This window comes from Peromyscus californicus, unplaced genomic scaffold (assembly GCF_007827085.1).
Source record: "Peromyscus californicus insignis strain IS unplaced genomic scaffold, ASM782708v3 Scaffold_17__1_contigs__length_78620276, whole genome shotgun sequence".
NCBI lineage: Eukaryota > Metazoa > Chordata > Mammalia > Rodentia > Cricetidae > Peromyscus > Peromyscus californicus.
The window spans coordinates 17,075,998-17,089,625 of NW_026294469.1; positions in this window are offsets into that span (position 1 = coordinate 17,075,998).

The following is a 13,628-nucleotide window of genomic DNA, read 5'->3' on the forward strand; positions in this document are numbered from 1 at the left end:
TCTGTCACTGTGGTACCTTGGGACACACATGAGAAAAATCTTAGAACTTTGAATTTTTATTAACCAAGAAATTTATCTAGCATATATAAGTAGGATTCACTAAAAGATTTAATCATATGTACTAAATACATCATACTTATACCAACACACAGTGCTGTATCAATCACATATATAGTTTTAGAGTATCTCAGAGAAATCTACATTGGTGTTAATATTAGTCTTATTGTTCCTGTTATAAAAACAGCATGAGCAAAAGCAACTTAAGGAAAAAAATTATTTCGGCTTTTGGTTCTAGATCGTAACGTCAGGAAGGCATGGCGGATGACAGCAGGAGCAGAAGTGGGAGCTGGGTGATCATGTTTTATGTGCACACAGAAAGCAAAGGAGAGAGAAAGAACAGAAAAAGAGACAAGGCTGTAGTCAGACTTTCTTTTCTGCTGCCAGTCCCAAATAATGACATGGAGACATATTATTAATTGTGAAAACTGAGCCTTAGCTTAGGCTTGTTGTCAACTTACTCATAACTTAAGTTAACCTGTTTAAATTAATCCATGTTCTGCCAGGTGGCATTGCCTCTCTTCCATCTTTCACATCCTGTTTCCTCTCTGTGGCTGGCTGACAACTTCACCTTTCTTTGTCCCAGAGTTCTCTCTTCCAGAAGTCCCACCTATCCCTATTGCCTACCTCCTGGCCATTCAGCTTTTTATTACACCAATCACAGCAATACATCTGACACTGTGTACAAATATCCCACAACATTTCCACCTTTTTTCTAAATAAACAGGAAAGTTTTTAACTATAACATAGTAAAACTACATATAATGAGAGCAATTGTCACATATTGTCTAAATAAAGAGGGAAGGTTTTAACTGTAACATAGTAAAACAAACAGTTATCAGTAAATAACTGCATTTACAATATCCAAATCCATTTTTATTTGTAATTTTGGGGAAAACACTCTATTTTCTATCCTATCTTGATAAGTCTGAAGTTTTATACCAGAATTATTTTCTATCATAATTGTTTTGCCAACCAAAACTATCTTTTTAGACTTCAAAACATTTTCTTAGATAGACAACTTAAGCTTTTATGTCTCTCAAACTTTATAAACTTTACATCTCTTTTGTAAGTTCTTTCCTTAGGTGACAACAAAAACTGTAACTATATCTAGTCTTCAACCACATCAAAGAAAAAAAAAAGGATATAAAATTACCTGAGTAAACAGGAAATGCAGAGCAAGCAACTTCCAAAGCTGTAGAAACAACGAAGACATCTATCTGTATGGACAGTCACTCAAGGTTCCTCTGCAATGTGTGGGCATCCAGATTAAGCCTACAGGCCAAGAATATCTGGCAGACTTTTCTGTTAAGCAGGAATTTTAAGGACTATCATTTATCTTGGCAAAGTTCAGCAGTTGTCTTCTTTTGTGTCCTGCTTGTCCAATTTGGACAGCGCAATGTCAGCACTCAAGGCAAGGGCAGTTTCTTGTCCAGTGGATAACTTCTCCACAATGCAAACAAATTCCATATGGAGTTTCTTACATGCCTATCATCCTTTTTTGAAGGAAATTAGTGCTACCAGGAGCAGACATGTCTCACCGTCCTGAAAAACCTTGTGTTACTAAAACATCTTAAATGCCATATTCTGTAGGTCTCTGAGGTATTTGAAGACCATCTGTATATCTAAAATATATCTCAGTTTGACCTTGACACATACCTAACATGGCCACAAATTTGATTGTTATAGATGCCTAACTACTAACCTACATTTCTTAATTATACATTACATTTTTAAATGTGATGCATAGGTACAACACCTTAAATAAGAATAGAAACATGTACATAATATAATGAAATAACTTTGAATTAGTATCAATATATACAGTATAACAAAAATAACCTTAAATTTTTATCAATATACAAAAATCCATACCAATGTAAAATATTTAAGCAGTTGATATTTTAGTTTAAAATTAGATTCAATAATCTACCCTATTATCCTACCATTCCTATATCCCCTTTTTCTTTCCAGAATGACATCCCTGAATCTAATTCCCTTTGCTTAGTTTCCTCCCTTACCATGACCAGTAACAATTTGTGACCAACCTCCATAAGTGATGACAACCCTCATAAATGATGACAAACATCCATCATTAACCGAACACACACACATTTGGGGAATGGGGGTATCATATTCTTGAGACTTCTTCTTTTTTATCTTTTTTATTTTATAATTTAATTTAATTTTACATATCAGCCACGGATTCCCTTGTTCTCCCTCTTCCAGCCCCCCCCCCCCCCTGCGCGCCTTCCCTCCAGCCCACCCCCCATTCCCATCTCCTCCAGGGCAAAGACTCTCCTGAGGATTGAGTTCAACTTGGGAGATTCAGTCCAGGCAGGTCCAGTCCCCTCCTCCCAGGCTGAGCCAAGTGTCCCTGTATAAGCCCCAGGTTTCAAACAGCCAACTCATGCACTGAGTACAGGACCCAGTCCCACTGCCTGGATGCCTCCCAAACAGATCAAGCTAATCAACTGTCTCACTTATCCAGAGGGACTGATCCAGTTGGGGCTCCTCAGCTATTGGTTCATAGTTCATTTGTTTCCATTCGTTTGGCTATTTGTCCCTGTGCTTTATCCAACCTTGGTCTCAACAATTCTCGCTCATACAATGGATGGATCTAGAAAAAATCATCCTGAGTGAGGTAACCCAGACTCAGAAAGACAAACATGGTATGTACTCACTCATAGGAGGATACTAGATGTAAAACAAAGATGACTAGACTGCTACTCACAATCCAGGGAGGCTATCTAGAAAACAGGACCTCAAGAAAGACACAGGGATCGCCCAATGACAGAGAAATGGATGAGATCCACGTGAACAACATGGGCGTGAGTGGGTGTAATGAAGGGCAAGGGTCGAGAGAAAGAGAGCTTAGGGGAGCGGGAGATCCCAGCTGCATCAAGAACAGAGAGGGAGAACAAGGAATAGGAGACCATGGTAAATGAAGACCACATGAGGATAGGAAGACGCAAAGTGCTAGAGAGGCCCACAGAAATCCACAAAGATAACCCCAAAATAGACTACTGGCAATGGTCGAGAGACAACCCAAACTGACCTACTCTGGTGATAGGATGGCCAAACACCCTAACTGTCATGCTAGAAACCCTATCCAATGACTGAGGGAACCGGATGCAGAGATCCATGGCCAGGCCCCAGGTGGAGCTCCAGGAGTCCAATTGGTGAGAAAGAGGAGGCTTTGTATGAGCGAGAATTGTCGAGACTGCTTCTTATTGTCTGGGGGTGATGGCATCTCTATGGTATCCTGAGAAAACTGAGATAATGGTCAAGTTGTACGAAAACAAGCTCTGATATTTGTTGTTCAGTCTCTGTGTAATGGGAAAATGCAGAGCTCATCTGAACTAGCAGCTATGAAGTTGTTCTGGATGCAGAATTTTGAGGAAACTGCAACAGAGGCATTTTGAAGCTGGGTTACCTGGGCCTCTTGTCTTCACTGGTGTCTTGTCATTATTTTATTTCCTGAAAACACACAAATTTTTAAAGGTAAGATATATATATATATATATCTGCACTAACACAAATATGGAATGTACAGTGTGCAAATATCAGCTAAATATGATTTTTTTGTTCTATGTTTGAACAGGTAAAAGGCATCTGCTAACTTTATAAGTCTGTTTGGTTTGTATAACCAGATCTCTATCCATGCCATAGGAAAGGATGACATGTAATAATAAGTCATGAGGACTCTGTAGCCAACAGGATTTATTATGTCTCATTCAGTCTCAGAGCTGTTCCACATAGAGGAATCAGCATATAGGTCACCTGTCTTGTAGTTTTTCTTTTATTTCTCTATGTCTGTAGCCAAGATTTTTAGGCAATGTCTCATGGTCAAATCTAATTTTTTTTTAATTTTGAAGAGGTCCATAGCATTTTGTTTCCTGTGTAAACAGAGGTATAAGCTTTCCCCAATGCACCATATTTTCTGACTTCCATTCTGAAGTTAAAAAATTCCTAAAATATATGAATTGGTTTAATTTAGCATTTTCCATAGTCCAGCATCTCTCAGCAGCTATTGTTTTTGTTCATTAGTATTTAAAAAATTAAAGTCAACAAAGTGACATACAGGATCCAGATACCCTGTGAATTTTCCATCTTTATGTGGCTTTTTCCTTTTTATTACTTTACTCAATCTCTCTCTCCTTTTTTTGTTTTTTGAGACAGGGTTTCTCTGTGTAGTTTTGGTGCCTGTCCTGGATCTCACTCTGTAGACCAGGCTGGCCTCGAACTCACAGAGATCTGCCTGGCTCTGCCTCCTGAGTGCTTGGATTAAAGGCATGCGCGCTATAACCACCTGGCCACTTTGCTCTCTCTTTAAAGAATTTATTATTCTAAACAATTAGTTTATTTTTCTATGACTGTCTATACACATTTTTTTCTTTCCTCAGCATTTACACACATTTTAAAACATACTATATATGTTTAGAGACATTTTTAGTCTGGACTAGACACTTTGTACATTTTCAGACTTCTCTGTCTGCATGAGCCAAACCTTAAACTGCTAAACTGTCGCTAGGTCCTCCACTGCATGGGTTTGGTCTGGCAATTGGTTCTGCCTCTTCAAGTATATAAGAGCAGAGCGTCATGCCTCTGGGCCCTAGCCTGGAGCCTGTCTATTTGCCCCAGCTGCAGCAGGCATTTCTGCCTAGTCTCACACCACCAACTAGTGCACCACCAACTGTTCATAAACCCCACTCAAGTGCTCGCCAGCAATGCCTCTTTCTTTTTTTCCCACTATTCAGCTTTTTATTTTTTTCCTTTTTTAATTTAAGTTTTTTCATTTTACATACTAATCCCAGTTCCCACTCCCTCTGCTCCTCACCCCTACCTCCTCCACATTATACCCCAATCCATTCCTCAGAGTAGGTAAGGCTTCCCTTGGGGACTCAACAAAGTCTGGCATAGCAAGTTGACCAAGCCCCTCCTCTTGCATCAAGACTGAGCAAGGTATACCACCATAGGAAATGGGCTACAAAAAGCCATTTCATGCACTTGGGATAAGTCCTGCTCCCACTGCCAGGGGCTCCACAAACAGATAAAGCTACATAACTGTTACCCACATTCAGAGTGCCTAGTTTGGTCCCATGAAGGTTCCCCAGCTCTCAGTCTAGAGGCTGTGAGCTCCCACTAGCTTGGATCAGCTGTCTCTTGATTTTCCCCATCATGATCTTGACCCCCCCCCCCCTTGCTCATATGATCCCTCATCCCTCTCTTCAACTGATTTCCAGGAGCTCAGCCCAGTTCTTGGCTGTGTATCACTGCATCTGCTTCCATCAGTTACTGGATGTAGGTTCTACGATGACAATTAGGGTATTCACTAATCTGATTATAGGGAAAAGCCAGTTCAGACACCCTCTTCACTATTGCTAGGAGTCTTAACTGGGATCATCCTTGTGGATTCCTGGGAATTTCCCTAGCACCAAGTTTCTCCCTAAACCCATAATGGCTCCCGCTATTAAGATATCTCATTCATTGCTCTCCTTCTCCAGCCCTCTGACAACTTGGCCATCTCAATCCCTCATGTTCCCATTCCCCACCCCCACCCACTTCTAGCCTTCTTCCCAGTTTACACAGGAGATCTTAACTATTTATGCTTGTGGGGCCCTCCATGTGTGTCCTCCCTCTTAGGGTCCTCCTTTTTACCTAGCTTTTCTGGGCTTGTGGATTGTATCCTCACTATCCTTTGCTTTGAGTCTAATATCTACTTATGAGTGACTACTTACCATGTTTGTATTTCTGAGTCTGGGTTACCTCACTCAGGTTAATTTTTTTTCTGGTTCCATTTATTTGCCTACAAATCAGTATGGTGGTTTATCAGAAAATTGAGAATCAACCTACCTTAAAAGCCAGCAATATCACTATTGGGCATATACCCAAAAGTTGCTCAATCATACCACAAGTTGCTAAACTATGTTCATAGCAGCATTATTCACAATAGCCAGAACCTGGACAAAACCTAGATGCCCCTCAACTAAAGAATGGATATAGATACCATTCAGTTTTTTATTATACCAATCACAGCAATACATCTTCACACAGTGTATAAATATCCCACAATACAATGCAATAAAATATCAAAGCTTTCTCATCAAGGCTTTATCTCCTAAGGGCTCCATACCCTTCTGAAGCAGTGATGCTAAAAAATAATCAAGTATTTAAATGCCTGTGCCTATGGAGAATATTTTTCATTCAAACCACAATGATATTTGAATTTTTTTAACCCAGGCAATTTGTGAAGAGACTCCTTCTACCTTCTTTGTGCTCTGGTCACAGTGCCATATAGTGTCTTGGATGAGACCATCTGTACTTCTCCTTGATGACAGATTATTCTGAGAGCTGAAGGTTATAAGCTGAAAAAAAGCTGGAGATGCTGACTTGATTGGTCAGTGCCCAGCTTTAGGAGTCTGTAGATAAAATTTAATGAGCATAATGCGTACCTGTGAAGATTGAACATGAACCAAATGCTACTGGGGATGCTTGAAGAAACAGGAGTGTTAAGAGATTTTTTCCAACAGGGACACTTCATCAAAAAATATTGTACCAACAGTATCAAAAGACACTGTTCATATGGGCCTTTTAGATATTGTCATCACTGCCCAAAGAACAAAAGAATAGTTGAGCAGTAGGAAATACCCAAAAAGTCATAGATAATAAGTGACCCTTAGAGGTGGTGTTTAATGATTAAAACTGCTACTTAGGCATACAGTCAAAAATCAGCAAAGGCATGTTTTCACAGCTACCTCCAAATGTAGTTTCATAAAATTCTACACAAGGTATAAGCTAAGTTTATGAAAGAGATGGGAGAGTCTGAAGGGAAATAATTGCAGGGTTTTTGAGAATTCCTACAGATATTATTAAATTTACTTCATAATTCAGAGTAATCTAATGCTATCCTAAATGTTTCACAGTTACTTGATGTGATTTATCAAACAACTGCTTATCATAATGGTAGTTGAGTGATAGTGCTGAATCTCTGGAAGAGAAGACTATATCCCCACATTTTTTAGGAAAAGCAATTTACCATACAGCCCCACCTGATCACAAATTCATGGCAAACCTGCTGCTTTGACCTCCCATTTGCTAGATTAGACGCATGCATGGCTACACATGGCTCTATTACATTTTGTTTTATAAAAAGCAAACTACAAAGAAACAAAAAAGAAACCATGCAACCAACGAAACAAACAAAAATAAAACAGAAACCAAGAATTCTAATAGCTCAATGCCAGTCACCATCAGTCAGACTAATGCAATCTGAGCCAAAGCTGTTGGGATCCTAGAAAACCAATCTGAGCTCACAATGGATTCAGCTGAGAAAAGTACACGTGGCTCTAGATAGGTGGGAAGACAAGAGTGAAGAAAAAGTGAGTCCATGTATTCATTTTCACTGAATTCTAGAAGGTCTTTGATTTCTTTCTTTCTTTCTGTCTTCATCCATTTTTCATTCAGTAGAGAACTGTTCACTTTAGATGTGTTTGTAAACTTTCCAATGTTTCTGTTATGACATCCAGCTTTAATATGTAGTGATCTGATAGGATGTAAGGAGTTACTTCTGTTTTCTTGTGTCTGTTGAGAGTTGCTTGGTGTCCAAGTATGTGGTTAATTTTGGAGAATGTTCCACGTGGTGTAAAGAAGAAGGTATATTATTTTGTTTGGGTAAAATGTTCTGTAAATATCTGTAAGGTTCATTTGGGTTCATAATATCTGTTAGCTCCAGTATTTCTCTGTTTAGTTTTTGTCTAGATGACCTATAAATTGATGAGAGTAGGTACAGAAGTTTCCCACTATCAGAGTATGAGGGTCAATATGTGATTAAAGTTGTAGTAATGCTTATTTGACAAACTTGGGTGCTGTTGTGTTTGAGGCATAGATGTTAAGAATTGAAATGTCTGTTTCTGAGCTGACAGACCGGCGACCATGAGCCCTCACCAGCTTGGGTTAGGTGTGTCTGTGGTTTTCCCCATCATGATGTTGACCTTACTTACTCCTGATTCCTCCTCAATCTCTTCAACTGAAGTCTAGGAGCTCAGCCCAGTGCTTGGTTGTAGATCACTGCATCTGCTTCCATCATTTACTGGATGTAGATTCTGTGATGACAATTAGGGTAGTCACTAATCTGATTATGGGGTAAGGTAAGTTCCGGCATCCTCTCCATTATTGCTAGGAATCTTAGTTGGTGTCATCTTTGTGGATTCCTGGGAATTTCCCTAGCACCAGGTTTCTCCCTAACACCCTAATGGTTCCCTCTACCAAGGTATCTCTTTCATTGCTCTTCCTCAAATGTGGGTGACAGTTACGTGACGAGATCTCTTTGGGGAACCCCTGGCAGTGGGGCCAGGACTTACCCCAGGTGCATGAAATGGCTTTTTGAAATATATTCCCTAGGGTGGGGTACCTTGCTCAGCCTTGGGGTTGGTCACATGGAGGCAGGACTTCGTCCCGCCTCAACTTAGTATGCCAGACTTTATTGACTCCCCAATGGAGGTCTCACCCTCTCTGAGGAGTGGATAGGGGGTGAGACTGGGATAGTTGGCAGTGTGGGAGAAAGGGAAGAACCAGGAACTGGGATTGGAATGTAAAATGAAAAATAAACTTTTTTTTTAAAATAAATTAAAAAAAAAAGAATTGAAATGACATTTGGTAGATTTTTCCTTTGATGATTATGGTGACCTTCTAATCTCTTTTGATTAGTTTTGGTTAAGCTTTATTTTATAAGATATTATACAGCTAGTCCAGTTTGATTCCATGGTTCATTTTCTTGAAATATATTCTCCAACTCTTTACCATGAGGTAATATCTATCATTGATGTTGAGACATGTTTCTTAGATGCAACACAAGATGAATTCTGTTTTCATAACCACTCTGTTATTCTATGTCTTTTTATTGATGAATTGAGACAATTGATATTGTGACAGATATCAGTCACCAATGATGAGTGATTCTTATTATTTTGTTCTTTGTGGTAGTAGTGATGGTGGTGTGTGTATAAATGTGTGTGTGTGTGTGTGTGTGTGTGTGTTTGTCTTTCTGAGTGTTTCCCTTCTTTTGATTTTGCTGATATAAGATTATTTATTTACTGTGTTTTCATGGGTATAGTTAACTTCCTTAGGTTGGAATTTTCCTTTTAAAATCTTTGTAGCGCTGAATTTGTAGAGAGATAATATTTTAATTTGACTTTATCATGGAATATCTTATTTTCTCCATCTACAGTGATTGAAAGTTTTTCTGGTTATGGAAGTCTAGGCTGGCATCTGTGGTCTTTTAGACTGTGCAGCATATCTGTCCAGGCCCTTCTAGGTTTTAGAGTCACCATTGAGAAGTCAGATATAATTCTAATAGCTCTGTCTTTATGTGTTATTTGGTCTTTTTCTCTTGCAGCTTTTAATATTCTTTCTTTGTTCTGTATGTTTAGTGTTTTGATTATTATGTGGTAAGGGTCTGTGCATTCTGGTTCAATCTATTTGGTGTCTGGATGTTTCTTGGACCTTTATAGGCATTGTATTCTTTAGGTTAGAAAAAAATTTCTTCTATGACTTTATTGAAACTATTTTCTAGGCCTTGGAGCTAGAATTCTTCTCTTTCCTCTATTCCTATTATTCTTAGGTTTGGTGTGATTTCTTGAATGCTCTGTGTCAGGATTTTTTTCTTTGACCAATGTATTCATTTCTTCTAGTTTATCTTCAATGCCTGAGATTCTTTCTTCCAGCTCTTATATTCTGTTAGTGAAGCTTGGTTCTGTAGTTCCTTTTCAAATTCCTAAATTTTTATTTCTAGAATTCATATTGTACACACACACACACACACACACACACACACACACACACACACACAGAGCTTCTATTTCAATTTTCAGGTTTTGAAAAGTTTTATTGCTTTTCTTAAATCAATTATTTGTATTTTCTTGGGTTTCTTTAAGGTATTTATTTATATCCTCTAATTTGTATTTGTGTTTTCCTGGATTTTTTTAAGGGCTTTTGATATGGGATGCATTTCTGTATGCTGTGAATATGTGTTGCTCCCATTGGTTAATAAAAAAGCTACTTTGGCCAATGGCATGGGAGGATAGAGCTAGGCACAAAATCCAAGCAGAGATACAGGGAGAAGAAGGGTGGAGTCAGGCGCAGATGCCATCCAGTCACTCAAAGAGCAACATGCCAGCAGACCGGAATGTCACAACCACGTGGCAATGCTTAGATTAATAGTATTGGGTTAATTTAAATGTAAGAGCTAACTAGAAATAGCCTGAGCCATTAGTCAAATACTTATAATTAGTATTAAGCTTCTAAACGGTTATTCAGGAAATGGTCACCAAGAGAGAAACTTCCAATTACAGTCTTTATTTACAACTAGCCATCTCTTGTCTTCAGGTGAAGCTTCCAGTGGAGAGTCTTGGTTGCATTCAATTGAGTTGTTGCTGAAAAGGGGCCCATGGACATGCTTATACAACTCAGGCTGCTGTCAAGACAATACGTTGTTCTCTGAAAACTGACTGTGGGGCCCCATTGGCAAGGATAACTCCCACTCAACTCATCTAACATGTAGATATCAAGCTGGTGCCTACATGGAGTGTTCAGTCCTTAATTCTATTCTCTTTGGTGTGGGAAGGTATTCTGTAAGCTACCCAAAGAGAAACATGGACACCAAACCAATCACAAAACCTTTCATTTACAATCTGTCCCGCCTGCAATGTATGCTAATATCATGGTGGCACAGAACTGGAATAACCAACCAATATCTGATTTGACTTAAGGCTGACTTCATTAGAAGGAATCCATACCCAACCCTGCTTGAGTGATTAAAAACCAGAGACCTAGGGTAAAACCAAACATCACTGGTCTAAAAAAAATGTATCAAAATAATGGCTCCTAATGATATTCCACTATACTCATAGATCAGTGCCTTACTCCGTCATCATCAGAGCGGTTTCCTCCTGCAGAAGATGGGAGTGCATGCAGAGACCCACAGCCAGACATTACAGTAAAGAGTATAAATGGGAGGTCCCATCAAATCCTCCCCTCAGAGCTCAGGGAATGCTTCAGAAGATGAGACAAAAAGATTATTAGAGGAGGCAAAAAGATTGTAAGAGCCAGAGAGGAAGGAGGACAGCAGGAGAATAGGGACCTCTGAATCAACTAAGCAAGGAGCATATAAATACACAGAGACTAAAGCAGCAAGAACAGAAGCGACATGGATCTATACTAAGTCCTCTGTCTATACATTATAGCTATTAAGTTTGTATTTTATGGGGCTCCTGATGGGAAGAATGAGTGGGTCTCTGACTATTGTGCCTGCTTGTGGGTTTCTTTTCCCCTGTTGTGTTGCTATGTTCAACGATAATATGATATGATTCATCTTATTATATTGCATTTTGTCATCTTTGGTTGTTATCTTTTAGAACCCTGTACTTTTCTAAGGAGAGACAGAAAGACAATGGACATGGAAGGTAGAGGAAGTGTGGGGTCTAGGAGGAGTGGAAGGAGCACAAACTATGATTATAATGTGTTGTATGAAAAAGGAATCTACTTCCAATAAAAGGAAAGTAACAAAAAATTAAGAAAGAAAGAGTGAGACAAGAATGAATGGTAGTGAATATCTTCTCAGCATTCATGAGATTGAGGCATAAGGATCTCTGTGAGTCTGAGGCCAGTCTGGGTGATATATTCCAGGTCAGTTTTGAGAATAGAGAGGGAGGGGGAATGGAAGAAGATAAAGGAAAGAAGGAAGGGTGGGAAGGAAGTTCTGTAACATTTAAGTGATCCAGAAACTTTCCATGTGTACAGGATCTCAGATCATGGCTGTCTTTAGTTCACTCTTCCTTGCCTCAGAATGCCATTTCATCCTAGAGACTCAGAAAAATCCACGGTTATTTGTGTCTCTGGCAATTGCATTGATCATAGATCCTTGTGGAGGTGTTCTTTCTCATGTCTCCACCAGCTTAGAGAAGGATTATTGTCAGGCAGGAACCTTGTGCATTTTAGCACTGTGTCCCTGACAAGACCTGCCTGGCTTTGAGATGAAGAAACCATCATATTTACTGTGTATCTCTCTCTTTTTCAAGGAAATCTGAGTCTGTTATGCTTTACCTTGTCATTTGTGAGCCTTTACACCTTTTACCTTGGATTTGCATCTCATCCATTCTTCATCTTGATGGTGAGATCTTTCTTTTACTTACCGTTTCAACTATGAATGTAAGGGACAAGTTACACACACACACTGCCTCTATAAGGCCACATAAAAGCACAGCAAGCTACAAATATGGATCTATAACTTAATCAATATCTAATTAAAGGTGTTCCCTTATAGTTGTGATTCATTTATATGAGATTCTTCACCCATCAAATTATTTACTATCATTTTTTTTCTTTGCAGGGCTGTATCATGGGTAATTAGCCAGAAGTACAGAGCAGGGTGGGGACTGTGATCATGTAACATGTAACATGACATAGATAAACTCACTACTCCTGCAGGCCACCACATTTGCATTCTTATTATTCCATCTTTATTTTACAATGTCCCTGCCTTTGCACTCTATGAACATACTAAGATTTCTCAGTTATAAAGTACAGTTGTTGCCAAATATTGAATCAACTTCAATATACTGTTATAAGCTTGTGGGTGATAGAAATGCATTAGTTGACTTAAAAGTGCAAGTATAACAGTCACAAATGTAATGATATTGATTATGTTAAATGCCACAAACTCAGCAAATGCAGATTGCAATAAAATTTGCTATTTCCTCATCCTCCAAACTCTCAGTCTTCAAAGAACAAGGTCAAATATCAGCACATCCACGTTGTATTTTCTATTTGCTTTGTATGGGAAATTGTTTTGTACTCTAAAATTTCCCATTGCCCTTGTGTATTCACTTCTCATATGGTATTTCCATGTAATAAGTATTTAGAGGTGTTGGCTTCTCTAAAACAATTTAATATAAAGGGTGTTTTAACATTTTTTCATACCTAAGCATGTCCATTGATGCAATAGGCACTCGGTAGATATTCTCTGCATGCTTATATAGAGTTAAAACTATAGATGAATGTCTGTCACCTAAATATACAAGTAAAACAAAACAAACCTACAAATATTTTCCCTTTATAACACCACTAAGTTTTTCTATAGATTTTACTCTGAATGCTATAAAGATTTTACCACACAAATACCTTTTAAAATTGGTTAATATTGGGGCTTGGGGTATAGCTTACTGGGCACAATGTTTGCCTAGTGCTACTAAAGCTCTGGGTTTGTAACCCAGGACCACATAAACTGTGAGTGCCAGCACAGGCCTGTGGTGCTAGCCTCAAGGATGTGGAGACAGATGGATCAGAAGTCTAAGGTCACTTTCTGCTCCACAGTGAGGTCTAGGCCAAATTGAGCGACATGAACTTCACTCTCAAAAGTGAATAAATGAGAAAAGAAAAGAAAGTTTAATTTTTATTATGCTGTCAGGACACAGGGAAGCAGAAATCCGCCTGGGAGCATCTCTCATCAGACTTTGCTCCATCAGAAGTGTTTAGTTTTCTTCCTGGTAACTTCACCCTACCCGTTCCCAAGG